Here is a 14,536-nt window from a genome sequence, read left to right as displayed (position 1 = left end):
GTTTTAATGAGCTTTGATAGAACAGGCAGTGGAGATGCTAATCTGTAGTCACTGGCATCGGGCTTCCTTACAGATATGCACAATGACTACTACTGCCCACAAAATGGGACCACACAAGTTGATAGGGACACTTGAAACGGATGAATCAGTAGAGCATTTAATTTTTTCAAATTTACTCAAATTCTCAAAGCCCTGTGCAATTGTAAAGCTTTAGCAGGAGATACTGGCATTAACAAAAGAATACTTGATAGAATAAAGCAAACTCAAATCTTTGAGAAAGAAAGAAAATTTACCCACACCCAGAGGATAGCTGGTAATTCATATGCTTCAAATTGGTCAAATAAAAACCCTCAACTTTTCTCAATGTTTCACAACCAGTCTTTTTTTTATTGGAAGGGGAGAAAAGAAACTAATTTTTCTCATTTAAGGAATTACAATTTTTTTCCCAAATCAAATGTACAAGTATAATTCATAAAACTGAATCCATGTTTTACAAGAACTTGGAAGAGTTTTATCTTTTAAGAGACCGCCAACACTTTGTAAATGTTCTAATATCAGCCTGAAATCCTACATATTTTATCTACAATAGATTTTAAAGTTACTTATCTCTTTCCAAGCACATAACCAATAGAAGTTCTCATGACTAGGCACAAGCATTCTAATCTATTGGATTAATATAGCCAGATGTGTGTCACATCATTCACAACCAATGTGGACAATTGGGAAAGTTTGTCCAGCAATTCATCTCTGATCTACACATGCAACTTCTCATTCTTATCCAATGGATATCTCATATTTAGGAATTGCTTAATCAAGGTCACCAAGTACAATTAACGCGTACCAATAAGATCTCATTTTTTTTTTAAATTAAAAACTCCTCTTAACCAGGGATGAGGGACTTTAGTTACATGGATAGACTGGAGAAGCTGGGGTTGTTCTCCATGGAACAGAGACAGTTGCGAGGAGATTTGATTGAGGTACTCAAAATCATGAAGGGTCTAGACAGGGTAGAGAGAAACTGTTCCCATTGGCAGAAGGGTCAAGAACCAGAGGACATAGATTTAAGGTGAATGCAGAAGAACTAAAGGTGACATGAGGAAAAACTTTTTTTTTAAAAAAACACAGTGTTAGGATCTGGAATGCACTGCCCGAGGGGGTGGTGGAAGCAGATTCAATCATGGCCTTCAAAAGGGAACGGGATAACGAAAAAATTTGCAGGGCTATGGGGATAGGGCGGGGGAATGGGACTAGCTGCATTGCTCTTGCATAGAGCCAGCGTGAGCTTAATGGGCCAAATGGCTTCCTTCCATGCTGTTAGCTACGATTCTACCTCACTCTTAATTTTAAAAATAGGTTAGCAACGTAGGTGAAATTTAAGTATTCACCCAATTTCCTTTACATATTTTGCGAAGCTGCAACAGCTTTACAAGAGACACAATAAGAACATAAGAAATAGGAGCAGGAATAGGGAAAACAGACCCTCGAGCCTGCTCCACTATTCAATAAGATCATGGCTGATCTTCGACCTCAACTCCACTTTCCCGCCTGATCCCCATATCCCTTGATTCCCTTAGAATCCACAAAAATCTATCAATCTCAGTCTTGAATATACTCAACGACTGAGCATCCACAACCCTTTGGGGTAGAGAATTCCAAAGATTCACAACCCTCTGAGAAGATATTTAGAACCATAGAATAGAATCATAGAAAAGATACAGCACAGAAGGGGGCCATTCGGCTCATTGCGTCTGCGCTGGCTCGAAGAACAACCAGGTGCCCATTCTAATCCCACCTTCCAGCACCTGGTCCATAAGCCCTGCAGCTTACAGCACTTTAGGAGCAGGTCCAGGTACTTTTTAAAAAGAGTTGAGGGTCCTTGCCTCTACCACCAATTCGGGCAGCGAATTCCATACACCCACCACCCTCTGGGGAAAAAAGCTTTTCCTCATGTCCCCTCTAATCCTTCCGCCAATCAGCTTAAATCTATGTCCTCTAGTTCTTGAACTCTCCGCTAGGGGAAACAGATACTTCCTGTCTACTCTATCTAGACCCCTCATAATTTTGTACACCTCAATCAAGTCTCCCCTCAGCCTCCTCTGCTCCAAGGAAAACAACCCCAGCCTATCCAATCTCTCCTCGTAGTTGTAATTTTCAAGTCCTGGCAACATTCTTGTAAATCTTCTCTGCACTCACTCCAGAGTAACTACATCCTTCCCGTAATCTATTCTCACAATTCCCAACATTAGACTCCAACTGCCACTTTCTTGCCCACTCACTTAACCTGTCGATATCCCTTTGCAGACTCTGTGTTCTCCCCACAGCATATTTTCCCATCTAGTTTTGTATTGTAAGCAAACTTGGATACATTACACTCAGTCCCTTCATCTAAGTCATTAATACAGATTGTGATTAGCTGAAGCCCAAGCAATGATCCTTGCAGCACTCCACTAGTTACAGCCTGTCAATCTGAGAATGACTTGTTATCCCTACTCTCTGTTTTCTGTCCGTTAACCAACCCTCTATCCATGCTAATATATTACCCCCAACCCCATGAGCCCTTATCTTGCATAACAACCTTTTGAGTGGGACCTTACCGAAAGACTTTTGAAAATCCAAATATAGTACATCCACTGGGTCCTCTTTATCTACCTTGTGAGTTACATCCTCAAAAAAACGCCAGTAGATTTATCAAACACTATTTCCCTTTCATAAAATTATGTTGACTCTGCTTAATCACATTATGATTTCCTAAATGTCCTGTTACCACATTCTTAATAATAGATTCCAGCATTTTCCTGACTACTGATGTCAGGCTAACTGGCCTGTAGTTCCCTGTTTTCTCTCTCCCTCCTTTCTTGAATAGCGAGGTTACATTTACTAACTTCCAATTTGCTGGGACTGTTCAAGAATCTAGGGAATTTTAGAAGATCACAACCAATGCATCCACTATCTCTGCAGCCACCTCTTTTAGAACCCTCGGATGTAGGCCATCAGGTCCAGGGGATTTGTCGGCTTTTAGTCCCATTAATTTCTCCAGTACTTTTTCTTTACTAATAGTAACTATTTTAAATGCCTCATTCTCATTAGACTCTTGGTTCTCCACTATTTCTGGTATTTTTTTTGTGTCTTCTACTGTGAAGACAGATACAAAATATTTGTTTAATGTCTCTGCCATTTCCTTATTCTCTATTATAATTTCTCCTGTCTCAGCCTCTAAGGGACCTACATTTGCTTTCACTACTCTCTTCCTTTTTACATACTTGTAGAAGCTCTTACAATCTTTTCATATTTCTTGCTAGTTTACTCATATTCTATTTTCTCCCTCTATCTATTTTTTGGTCATCCTTTGCTACTTTCTAAAACTCACATCCTCAGGCTTACGGCTCTCCTTGGCAACATTATAAGCCTCTTCTTTTAATCTAATACTATCCTTAACTTTTTTAGTTAGGCACAGATGGATCACGTTTCCCGTGGGGTTTTTATTCCTCAGTGGGCATATTCTTCCACAAGTTGCACCAAAAGGAATCGTAGCCTAGTTTTATTTATTTTTTTGGACGTGAGGGGGAGAGGGCCAAGGGAGGGGAGGAGAAGGAGGAGACTAATAGACTAAGCCAATGGCACAGTAAGAGTCCTAGTCACTAAATTTTAAAAAAATCTATTAGCAGGTTAACTGGGAATTCCCATGATGCTGCTACTTCACACAGAAGAAAACTATCACTCCTTTCAGAAAATGGATAATTGTGACCTCTGAATCAAGGTGACTTAAGTCATTCTTGATGATCATAAATCTCATTCAGAGCATGAATATCCCGTTATGTCTTGTTTTAAAATTCTTCTTGGTTGCAAGACTTCATACACAAGGGAGTCAAAGGTTATAGTAGGTAGACGGGAAAGTAGGGTTGAGGTCACAATCAGATCAGCCATGATCTTATCAAATGGCAGAGCAAGATTGAGGGCCCGAAAGGCCTAGTCCTGCTCTTAATTCGTATGATCATACACAAAGAGTAAGCAGATCACCTCAGCCACTAAACTAGAAAGAAGTGCCCAGATTTCACAGAAATTATATGGCACACAACTGTATTCAGAATTTTAAAATTGCCAATTCTTAGACAAGCACCATGGATATGCTAATCACTAACATTGTTCAGTGTTCCTAAACTCATGATACATCATCAACTTCTAGAGAAGCAACTTGCTTATCATTTTGGGTTTTTCCCCTACCGCCCCGCAGAACTCTTCAACTTATTTTTATTAACACTGAGATTTTCTTAGGCACGTTCACTGTGTTAGCCATATCTGCACCAAAGCCTGTGTTACATCAAAGAAATAGGTATTTGTCTATATTTATCATATCGAGGGACTTAATCCTCTGCACAAATTACATTGAGTCACCTTTGTATATAAATTATTCAAAGTGGCTTAATTGTTTGTTCAAATTATCATAAAATCCAGTGCGCAAATTGCACCATCACAAATCATTTTATGACCTGCAATCTTGGAGTGCAATTTATGCAGCTATGCATCCAATTCGGCAGTCGTATACAAGAGTCATAAACATTGCTACTAAACCGATGGATTGATGCACTGGTTTGTGCTGTCGTGCAAACTGAAACAGAAATAGATAGAAGTATAAACAGCTGCAACAACCAAAATAACTCTTCTTCCTCTGCTCTTGAGTAACATTACAAGATGTAATACTATATGATCCTAGATGGAGTCATCACTGAAATTTGGTCAACACTAACAAAAGTAGAAAAGACAAAGAAAGCTCTTAGCCAGGGCATATTAGTAACCATAGCTATGGAAGTGTTCCTTGTTTGAGAATACAACACAAACAAGGTCAAGCAAGAGTTGAGTAACCTTTACCTTTACACCAATTCCACTTACTGGAAATTGGGAGGAAATAAACTGATGCAATGTGCTACTTGAGAATTAGAGCCTGGGATGGTACAACAGATTAGCAATGGATCCTTGAGTTTGTGGTACATCTTCTGGTCCAGATTTAGGAATGATAGAGTGCTCTCTCAACAAATGACAGGCCATACATTCTTGATCCATATTTGATTAGTGGTCAAATCTGGGTACGTGAACCTTATCAGGGGGCACCAGTGAACCTCGTTGATCTGGGCAATTTACCACTTCCAAGGCCAAATTTTCCTTTGATACTGGAACTACATTCCAAATTAAGCCAGAAATATTTTGAATTAAATTTCAACAAAGAATCTTTTATCCTTGTACCCTATAATTTGATATGATTCTGTTAACAATGTGTTGGAATTGAATTCAATAGGTCACTGATTTTAATGCCATTGAGGTTAAATCGCAAAGACACACTGTTTGTTAAACTAAATGTCATAGCTGTTACTAGCAGTTTCATTTTACACAACTGCTGGATTGTAAGCATGTTCTACCCAAACAATTTTACCTTGTACCTTAAAAAGGGCCATTGTCGAAGTAAACTAATATCTATTTACAACGAGTGCACAATGATTTAAAGAAGCCATGTGTTAGAAATTTTGATGAAAGTCTCACCACAAAAAAATCAACAGTACTTTTTAATTCTCAGAATTTGCAATACTGCTCAATTCCCAGCCTGAATGAACCAAGAAGCAACACCCAGAATGCACCTGTATCATTTTGTGCATGGGGCAGAATTTTAAAAGGGGAAACGGGTGGGTTGGGGACATGGGGGTGCATTGAAAATTGCAACAATTTCAGACCCGCCTCCAACCCGCCCATTTCCGGTTTTCACCAGGGCGGGACGAGAGGCGGGCAACCAAGCCGCTGTCAGGAGGCGGGTTGGTCACAAACCTTTCAAGGAGGCTCCGGGGCCTCCATTTTGAAATATTTTGTGATTTCAACCCCTGAGGGCCGGGATTCCCAGGCCTTCTCCTTCACGCCACGTGAAAGGAGGTGAGAAGGCCCGAAACTGCAGGTAGGTGCCTTTATAGCACAGCTTGTGGGCCCAGAGGAGCAGGAGTGCTTCCCCCCAGACACAACAAACTTACCTGTAGCGACCACCCCAACGATCACTGACGCCGCCCCCCCCCCGCCAACGATCACGACCCCCCACCCCCACCCCCAATCCATACAATCTAAGACTTACCTGAAGATGTCCTCATCCTTGCTCTGCTCCCGTCTGACTGAGGCCAGCCTGTCAACAGGCCGGCCTGTTGGACGAGAAACCGACAAAAAAAGACATCCTTACGTCAAAATCTTAAGGACGTCCGGGAAACCCTACTTCTGGGTTTCCCGTCTGCGATTCGATCCCCCCGCCCCCGGGTTAAAATCCTGGCCCAGGTCTTGAGTTGTAAATATAATACAGCCATATCCATTCAGAGTAACAGGAATTCAATGTGTTTCAGTCTTTTATATGTTTTATCTCCTTTTTAAAAAACACTTAAATATGCATTTCAATTTGGAATATAATTCTAATTGGTTAGCTCTGGATTTCATTTGCTAGGGAGGAAAGAGAAATAAAGTTCACTTAACATAGGCTACTTTTTTTTAAAAACTAATGTTTAAAATAAATTGCAATTTTCTCATTTACCATGGCAACCCTCCATTCCTCCAAGTATTCATAAGGAAAGACACAAGCAACAAACCCTCGTGAATGATAACCTAAGGAAAATCAACGACTTTGATTTAAAGGAGATGGAAGTCCTAGACAGACAAACGGCTCAAAACAAATAAATTCCATGGGATACATGGTATTTATCCCAGAATGTGGATAGAAACTAGAGAGATTATGGAGAGTCACTGGAAACTGGGGAGGCACCAATAAATTGGAAACATCTAATATGGTGCCTGTATTCAAAGAGGGTGACAAAGCAGACAGGCAACCACAGAGCCATTAGCCTTATTTTTAATTTTGTGTAAAATGTTGAAATCATCAAGAGTAAACTAGAGGAATATCTGTACAATAACTAACTAGTAAATAACAGTTGGCAGTCAGTTGGATTCAGAAAGAGAAAATCCTGGTTAACCAACTTCCTTGCCCTCTTTGAGGAAGTGACAGCCCAAATGGACTGTGGAAATCCCAATGATGCGGCATACATACATTTGACCAAAAGGCATTTGACCAAATTACACAAAAAGAGCTATTAGTTAAACTCAAAGCTGGCAGGATCCTGAGTAAACCCTGGAGGTTAGCAAGAAACTGGCTGAAAGGTAGAAAACATGTACTCATTAGAGGTGTTATGTCAAGGTGGGGAACTATGAGTGGGGTGCCCAAGGCTCAGTGTTGGGACCACTACTGTTTTAATCTATAAAAATGACAGATTCAGAAACTCAATGCTAAGTGGCCAAATTTGTAGATGATACCAGTCTAGAAGGGACAGTAGAATCAGAAATGGCAGCTCAGAAATTACAGAACAAGTTAGACAAAATATATAAGTGGGCAGAACAATAGATGAAATTTAATGCAGGCAAGTGTAAATAGGAAAGAAAAATGGGTAACACACGTGTACTCCATAAATTGTGCTGAAAGAGCTAAGGATGAAGCTGAAAGAGACTTAGGACGCAGAGCAAGAATCAATAAAGCCATTGAAATGTTGAACAGTAGACCATAAGTCAAAGGAAGCTGTAATCGTCAAAATAAATGCATAGAAGTTGCAACATGGAAACAGGCTACTCGTCCCAACCAGTCCATGTCAGCCTTTACATTGCACACAAGCAAACAGTTCCAATTACATTTACTCACTACTCCCTCATCCCTACAACCCTTTTTCCTTCATCCATCTATCCAATTTAATCTTCAACGTTGACATCGATTCTGCCTCAATCACTAACCTTGGATGTGAATTCCACAGCCAGTACAGTGCTCTGCTCAGATCATACCTTAGAGTACTATGTCCAGTTCTAGTTACCAAGAGCCACAAGGCTCATGCCTTGTGCAGGTGGTCTGAATTATAAGGAAAGACTGGAGAAATTTTGGCTTTTCAGCCTGGAAAGGAGCCATCTAAGAAGTGATCTTAAAGAGGTAAAAAAGATAGTTAAGGAAGTAGGAAAGGTAAATCCAGAACATTACTTAAAATTAAATTAAATTGCAAGAGTGGGACAAAGGAACACAGGTCAGAATTAATAAAAGGTAAATTTAGCACTGATATCAGGAAATTCTTCTTCACAAAGAGTGATCTGCATGTGGAAGAGACTTCTGGTTAGAGTAGTAGAAGCAAAAATCTTGAAATCATTGAAGAAACAATTGGATGCTGCAATGGAGGATTTTAAGAACTTTCTGAATGGATGAATCAAGATGAGCCAACGGTCCTTCTTCATCCATAATTAACTTGTGATCTTGTGTCTCAACATGCAGTAGAAAGCTGCTCAGGCTGATTCCGATTATGGGCTCCATCGGGAGAAACACTGATCAGCAGTCTCTCCCATTTTGAATGAGGATTTTTGAGCTAGGAATCTTCATTACCTGTCACTTACAGACCAGGATTTCACTGGTATCAAAGTTTCATAGCATGACTACTTCTAATCTGCATCCAGGATCAGAAAATTTCTCCCTCTGGAAGCAGCTTCTCACGGATTTGGCTCACACTTGAAGTCAGAACCTTCCTGCCAAGTTTGTCGATTCAAAACAGCAGATCTCTAAGGGGCAAGAAATCAAGTATTCTGTAGAAGTTAGGAATTTAGTTTTTCTTTTTAAGTTTGGGGCATGGGTACATTACATTGAAAGTACTCTCCAGATGCATACCTTCTTTTCACTAAAAAATTGTGAAATGCGGTATAATGCCAAAACACTCATTAAATTTTCAATCTCCCCTCCTTCAAACACCACCAATAGTCGCTAATAAATCCAATAGGGAATTCAGGAGAAACTTCTTTACCCGAAGAGCGTTAAGAATGCTACCACAAGGAGTAGTTGAGGCAAATAGCATAGATGCATTTAAGGGGAAGCTAGAGAAGGACATGAGGAAAGGAATAGAAGAAGAGTATGCTGATAGAGTTGGATGAAGTAGGGAGGGAGGAGGATTGTGTGGACGCCGGCGTACACCAGTTGGGCCAAATGGCCTGTTTCTGTGCAGTAGTTTTGATGTAACTCGATGTAATAGTCAACATACCTGTGTATCAATTGGCGGATCCATTCACAGAGAGATTTCATGGGGAAAAAGTGCTGTATTTATTCATTTCATAGCAAGGGACAGTGTTTCAACCTGGAAAACATGTAATTAATTGGGGTCTTGTAACAAAGTGAAACTGTTTTGAACCAGCCAGGGATGATTAATGAGGGTTATTAAAATTGTTAAATAATCTGCTTTCACTGCATCAAGATACAGGAAGATCACTGATATCTCTGGTGCATTTACTGAAACACAATGTCACTTCTCTCACTTGTGCAATCAGCTTACCAATAAAAGACATTTCTTCCTTCAAACACCTTGCTACATTTGGGCCTATTGAACATGACAAGTGGGGGAATGGTATAACTTGTCACATAATCTACAGAAAGCTGGTTAGAGGATGAATTTCAGATATGTACTTGGTCTCTAGTTGGTTTTAGGCTTTTTTGGCTCGAAGTTTTAAACAAAACACAATCAGAATACACACACCTGCAATTCGTTATGCTGTGCACATTATATTAGAGTTCTAAAATTCTGTACTTCTGTCAAATCCTTAAACCAAACAGAAACTTGCTACAAGATTCAGTATACTAATGATTCCTGTTTCAAAGTTTAATGCACAGTACAATTAGCTTCTCATTTTATGCAATAGGTTAACAAAGATAACAATATTATCCCAAAGTGCTTCAATTGCCAACTACTATGTAATTTGTAATGTAGCACACATCCTGTATTGCACTATGATAATCTGAGAAAGTGTGCAGTTTGGTACAACTCAAATCTATATTAAAAATCTTGTGCATGCACATACTTCCTGTTCATAAACTTAATTTCCTGTTGTCACGATTTTGTCAGAGTTTTGTGAACATGAACACTTCCTACATAATCACATAATTGAATTTCAGTATGTAAACAGTTGTCTGACACTGCTGATGAATTATTCAAATAGTTAAAAATGCTTCTTCAAAAAAATTTGGGTCACTTTTTCTCCCTCAGTATTGAAGTTCACCATGTCCAAAATAAGGTTTTGAGCAAAATAACTTCAAGAAATAGTTCACATCATAGCTAAATTTACCCTATGAATTGTTTTTGTGCCTTTTAATAGAATTGCAGAATGGTTACAGCACAGAAGGAGGCCGTTCTGCCAGTCAAGTCCGTGCGGGCTCTCTAACAGCAATCCAGCTAATCCCACTCCCGTGCCCTATCCCCGTAGCCCTCCAAATTTTTCCCTTCAAGTACTTATCCAATTCCCTTTTGAAAACCATAAATGAATCTGCCTCCACCACCACCTCTGGCAGTGCATTCCAGATCACAACCACTCGCTGTGTAAGAAAGTTTTTTCTCACATCGCCTTTGGTTCTTTTGCCAATCACCTTAAATCTATGTCCTCTGGTTCTTGACCCCTCCGCCATGGGAACAGTTTCTCTCGATCTACTCTGTCCATTAAAGTTTTGACTGCAGGGCCTTAGACTCTCAAAAGCAACTCCTATTTTTTTAAAAATCTCTCAGTGGTTGGAGAGCTTTCAACCACATCTGTCCATACTGAGCATGTGCAGTTTGCAAGAATTTCCCAGCATGCCATAAGTGCAGCAAAAGGAGTAGAAGGGTGGATGGGTGCATCTTCTCATCCTATGTGGATGAGAGTTTCTTTGCTTTTTCCAAAAGGCTTTCAAAGAAACTGGAGACTGAAATATCAAAATTTTATTTCAGGCAAGTCTAGCATTTATTTAGATCTAGTAATAAACAACACCCATGAACAGTAGCATGGGGTACAGCCACACCTATGATCAGGATTTCTTCGTTGATGTTTAGAAAAGGAAACAAACGCTGTTGTCGACAATTGTTGAAAATTTAGTTTTAAAAAATTTATTTTCTCAACCATTTTTGAGACAAGGATTTATAGATTATATATATTTAAAAACTTGGAAACGGCATAAACAATAACCTTTGGAGTATTTTATGACAATTACTTATTGAAATTTATGGCAAATACCAGCAACCTCCAATATTATGAGTCTGTGCCCGCACCCGCCCCTCCTCCAACCACACACCACAACAATGCTTTAAAACGCTCATCAGTCCTGCTGGACTGAGGACCTCCCATGCTTTTATCTTCCGGAACCTTTTCTCAGTGACCACAAACCTCTAGAACTGCACTTCCAGTACACCCTGATCCCAGAGCCATCCCAATGCTCCCAAACCACAAGACCTCCCTTCCTAATACCCCAACCTACACCAACTTCAACTCGCCCAAACTTAATCACATGCAACCTGTTTTACACTAAGTCATACTTGCCTATCATTGCCATCTTCACTGACCCCCACTGGCTCCCTGTTTCCTAACAGATGAAAATCCCTCCATACCTCACCCCACCCTACCTCTGCAGCCTCCTCTGGTCGACATGATAACCCATGTCCTTCAGCCTGCAGACTCTAGCTTCTTGTTCATGCATCAGCCATACTTTCTGGAACTCCCTCCTTAAATTCATCTGCATTGCTACTTCTCTTCCTGCCTTTAAAACCTCCAAACCTCTTCTGTTTCCTATTTTCACAATGAACGCTTACACCGTTGCTCAAGTGTCCATTTTTCTTTCATGAAGTACCTTCCGGCGTTTTCTATGTTAAAGGTGATATTTAAATACAAGTTATCATTTTCAATCTCAGCTGGATTATTTGGGGGTAGGGAAGATGTGGAATGGGAGAAAGCATCTTGCAGATGGTGGATAAATAGATGTTTCAAACAAATAAATGTTTCAATAAAATTTTACCACACACTCTGGTTCTTTGCAATAGATTAGGTCTTCACTGGAAATCAATGTTTGGAGTGTTTATATATAGTTTCAAAAACATGCACCTCACATGCTGACACATCAAAATTAACAATTCAGGAACAGTCCAGGCAGATTCTTGTTGAACCATGCATACCAAAAATAAAGAATTAAATTATTGATTGTGACAAGGCTGAGGCACATCAACATTCGAGGCCAGCAGTCTACAACATATTGAAAGCAGTTTTCTGAATCTTTCCATCCCAAAAGATACTGCAATTTTTAATGAAACTAGTAAATTTCCCATGGCATTGCACACAGCGATTGAAAACCAACTGCAGGTCACACAGGGTTAGCAGGCAGGAGATATTTGAACCAAGGTGGGGGAGCGGAAGGGGGGAAAAATAGAGGCAGTATGGAGGGGGGCAAAGGATAGAGGAGGTATGGAGGGGGCAAAGATAGAGGAGGTATGAAGGGGAGCAAAGGATATGAGGAGGTATGGAAGGGGGGGAAGGATAAGAGATGGTGGGGGGGACATAGAGGAGGTAAGGGGGGAAAGGATAGAGGAGATAAAGGGAAGAATGAAGGAAATACCGGGGTGGGGGGGTGGGGGGGCGGTGGAAGAGACAATGGGATAGTCAAAAATAAAAACTGAGAAAATGAATTAAATGAATATGGGTGATTTATCAATTTAAAGCAGCCTTATACAGAATGGGGAAAACCAGCACAAAAGGAAGTTGACAAAGGTGGGGATAAATGAACTAAATAAAGTTGGGAGAAAGTTGGCAAACTAAATAAAGATATGGAGTTTATAAATTAAAAAGGCCCTTACACATCAACAACATTAAGATCTGGGCTTCAGTCAACAAAATTAAATAAAAAATCAGGGGGTCTCTGGGGAAAATTAAATACAAGCTCATCGTGAGGCTAAGCACGGGGGAAGCAGTACAAACAAATGGGTTTTCTGGCTGGTTATCACATGGCTATTGGGGGCGATGGCAGCGAGTGACAGGGCCACAGTACTGCACGATCTGCAAGGTGGGCAAGCAAGCAATTAAGCAAGAGCAGCTACGCAGTAGCAGGGAGAATGGCTCAGTGTCTGGGACAGCCATTGAACAAACATTGGGAGAAAAGAGAAGCAAAGTATCTGCAGCAATACTACCACTAAGCAGAAGAGTCTGGCAAGCAGAGGACTGGAACCATGCTATTCGTCAAAAACAGGAGCACGGAGGAACACAAAAACATGGATATCTGTGGGCCCAGTGAGTACAATAGACTTACCAAGATGTCCGCCATCATCTGAAAAATGGACTGCTACAGTGCCACTCTCTGGCCAGTATTAACTAATGTAGTCATAATTGGCGTAAAGGGCTCGAGTTCATCTGATTGACAGTTACATATTGTTAGGTGGCATAATATTGCCCTCACCGTGACATCTACAGGCACAATATCATAAGAATGTTGCAACCACTCACCATTTTTAACATATAATACATAGATGTGGGTGTATCTGCTCACGAGGTAGATACTGCATTAGAACTGGAAATACCAATCAGAATTTCACTGTAGGAAACATCAGGGTGAGGTAATAACTTAGATTTAGTTAGAGTAAATGACCCCAAATTTCTATGAGACATAAATAAAACAGATCAAAATAAGTGAAGGACAAATCCCTTCCCACTCCAGTCAGCAAGCTCACATGCAATATGATCTGAACTGAAGTTTTTTGCTGCAGAACGCAGTTAATTTAAACACAAGTCAACAGCCATCATTTGCAACTTATTACTTATGAATGGATGAGTGACTTGATTGAGTGTAAAAATACCATTTAATAGTTTTTTTAAAATTACAACACAATAATGGACATTGTGTCTGTAACTTTTTACCAATTGACAGTAACAGTGCAAGCATAACATCCTTAAAGAAGGCTTAGAACAAAATGAGTGTGCTCAAAGCCAATTACAGTTGACATAGATGGACAAAAGAAAAACAGCTAAAATTACTGCAATATGCCTTGGGGGAAACTGAAGATGGAAGAAATTAAATCAGCAATACAAGGTTGTTTTTTTTAATGACTAAACAGTCATTCTTTGTTTACCTATTCTAACTATACTGCAGTGTATTGGTGCTCCAAAATGCTATTATAGAGACAGAATGCCAGCTTTGATCATTACTTCCTTTGTGACAAGTTCCTGATCTCATGCCACTAGGGTGGGATAACGTACCAAGGCTAGAGGCATCCCAAAAGGGAAAATGGTACAGTGGGTTACCCCAGGGTAATTGTAACAGATCCCAGTGGTTGGCACAAGTGTGACACTGGAATGCTCAGAGCATATCATCTGCTCACCGTCTCAAAACAGTATGTGTTGGAAAATATTTTTTAAGTAGAGTGACAACAAAGCGAACTGTAACAAAATTTAAAAACCCCCAGAGAACAGAGATCCATATCAGAACAGATGGCAAATTGTTGACGTAAATTTACTTGTGCATACTAGGTGCACAAGCTTAATGGATATCTGGAAATGTTGTAATTCTCTGAAGATGCATAGGGATTGTACCGGATCTTCTTGGAGCGGAGCATCTCGTGGCGTACACAGTTAAAGTTTTTCCTGTGCTCTTCAGCTCGAAAAAATGTTGCGCCCTAACTTGCTGGAAATGCGAGCTTATAACGGCGTGTCAAGGGCAATGGGCATCTGGGAC

At 40.1% G+C, this 14,536-nt stretch overlaps 1 protein-coding gene across 4 annotated transcripts in view; it reads right to left on the bottom strand.

Moving 5' to 3' along the window:
• The window catches only part of LOC137324798 (prominin-1-A-like), a 168,329-nt gene that overhangs the window by 101,332 nt on the left and 52,461 nt on the right, over nt 1-14,536 (bottom strand). The window lies entirely within an intron of this gene.

This window comes from Heptranchias perlo, chromosome 1, assembly GCF_035084215.1.
Source record: "Heptranchias perlo isolate sHepPer1 chromosome 1, sHepPer1.hap1, whole genome shotgun sequence".
Taxonomy (NCBI): Eukaryota; Metazoa; Chordata; class Chondrichthyes; order Hexanchiformes; family Hexanchidae; genus Heptranchias; species Heptranchias perlo.
Note: the sequence above shows the minus strand (reverse complement) of the source record. Positions and strands in the feature narration are given on the sequence as shown.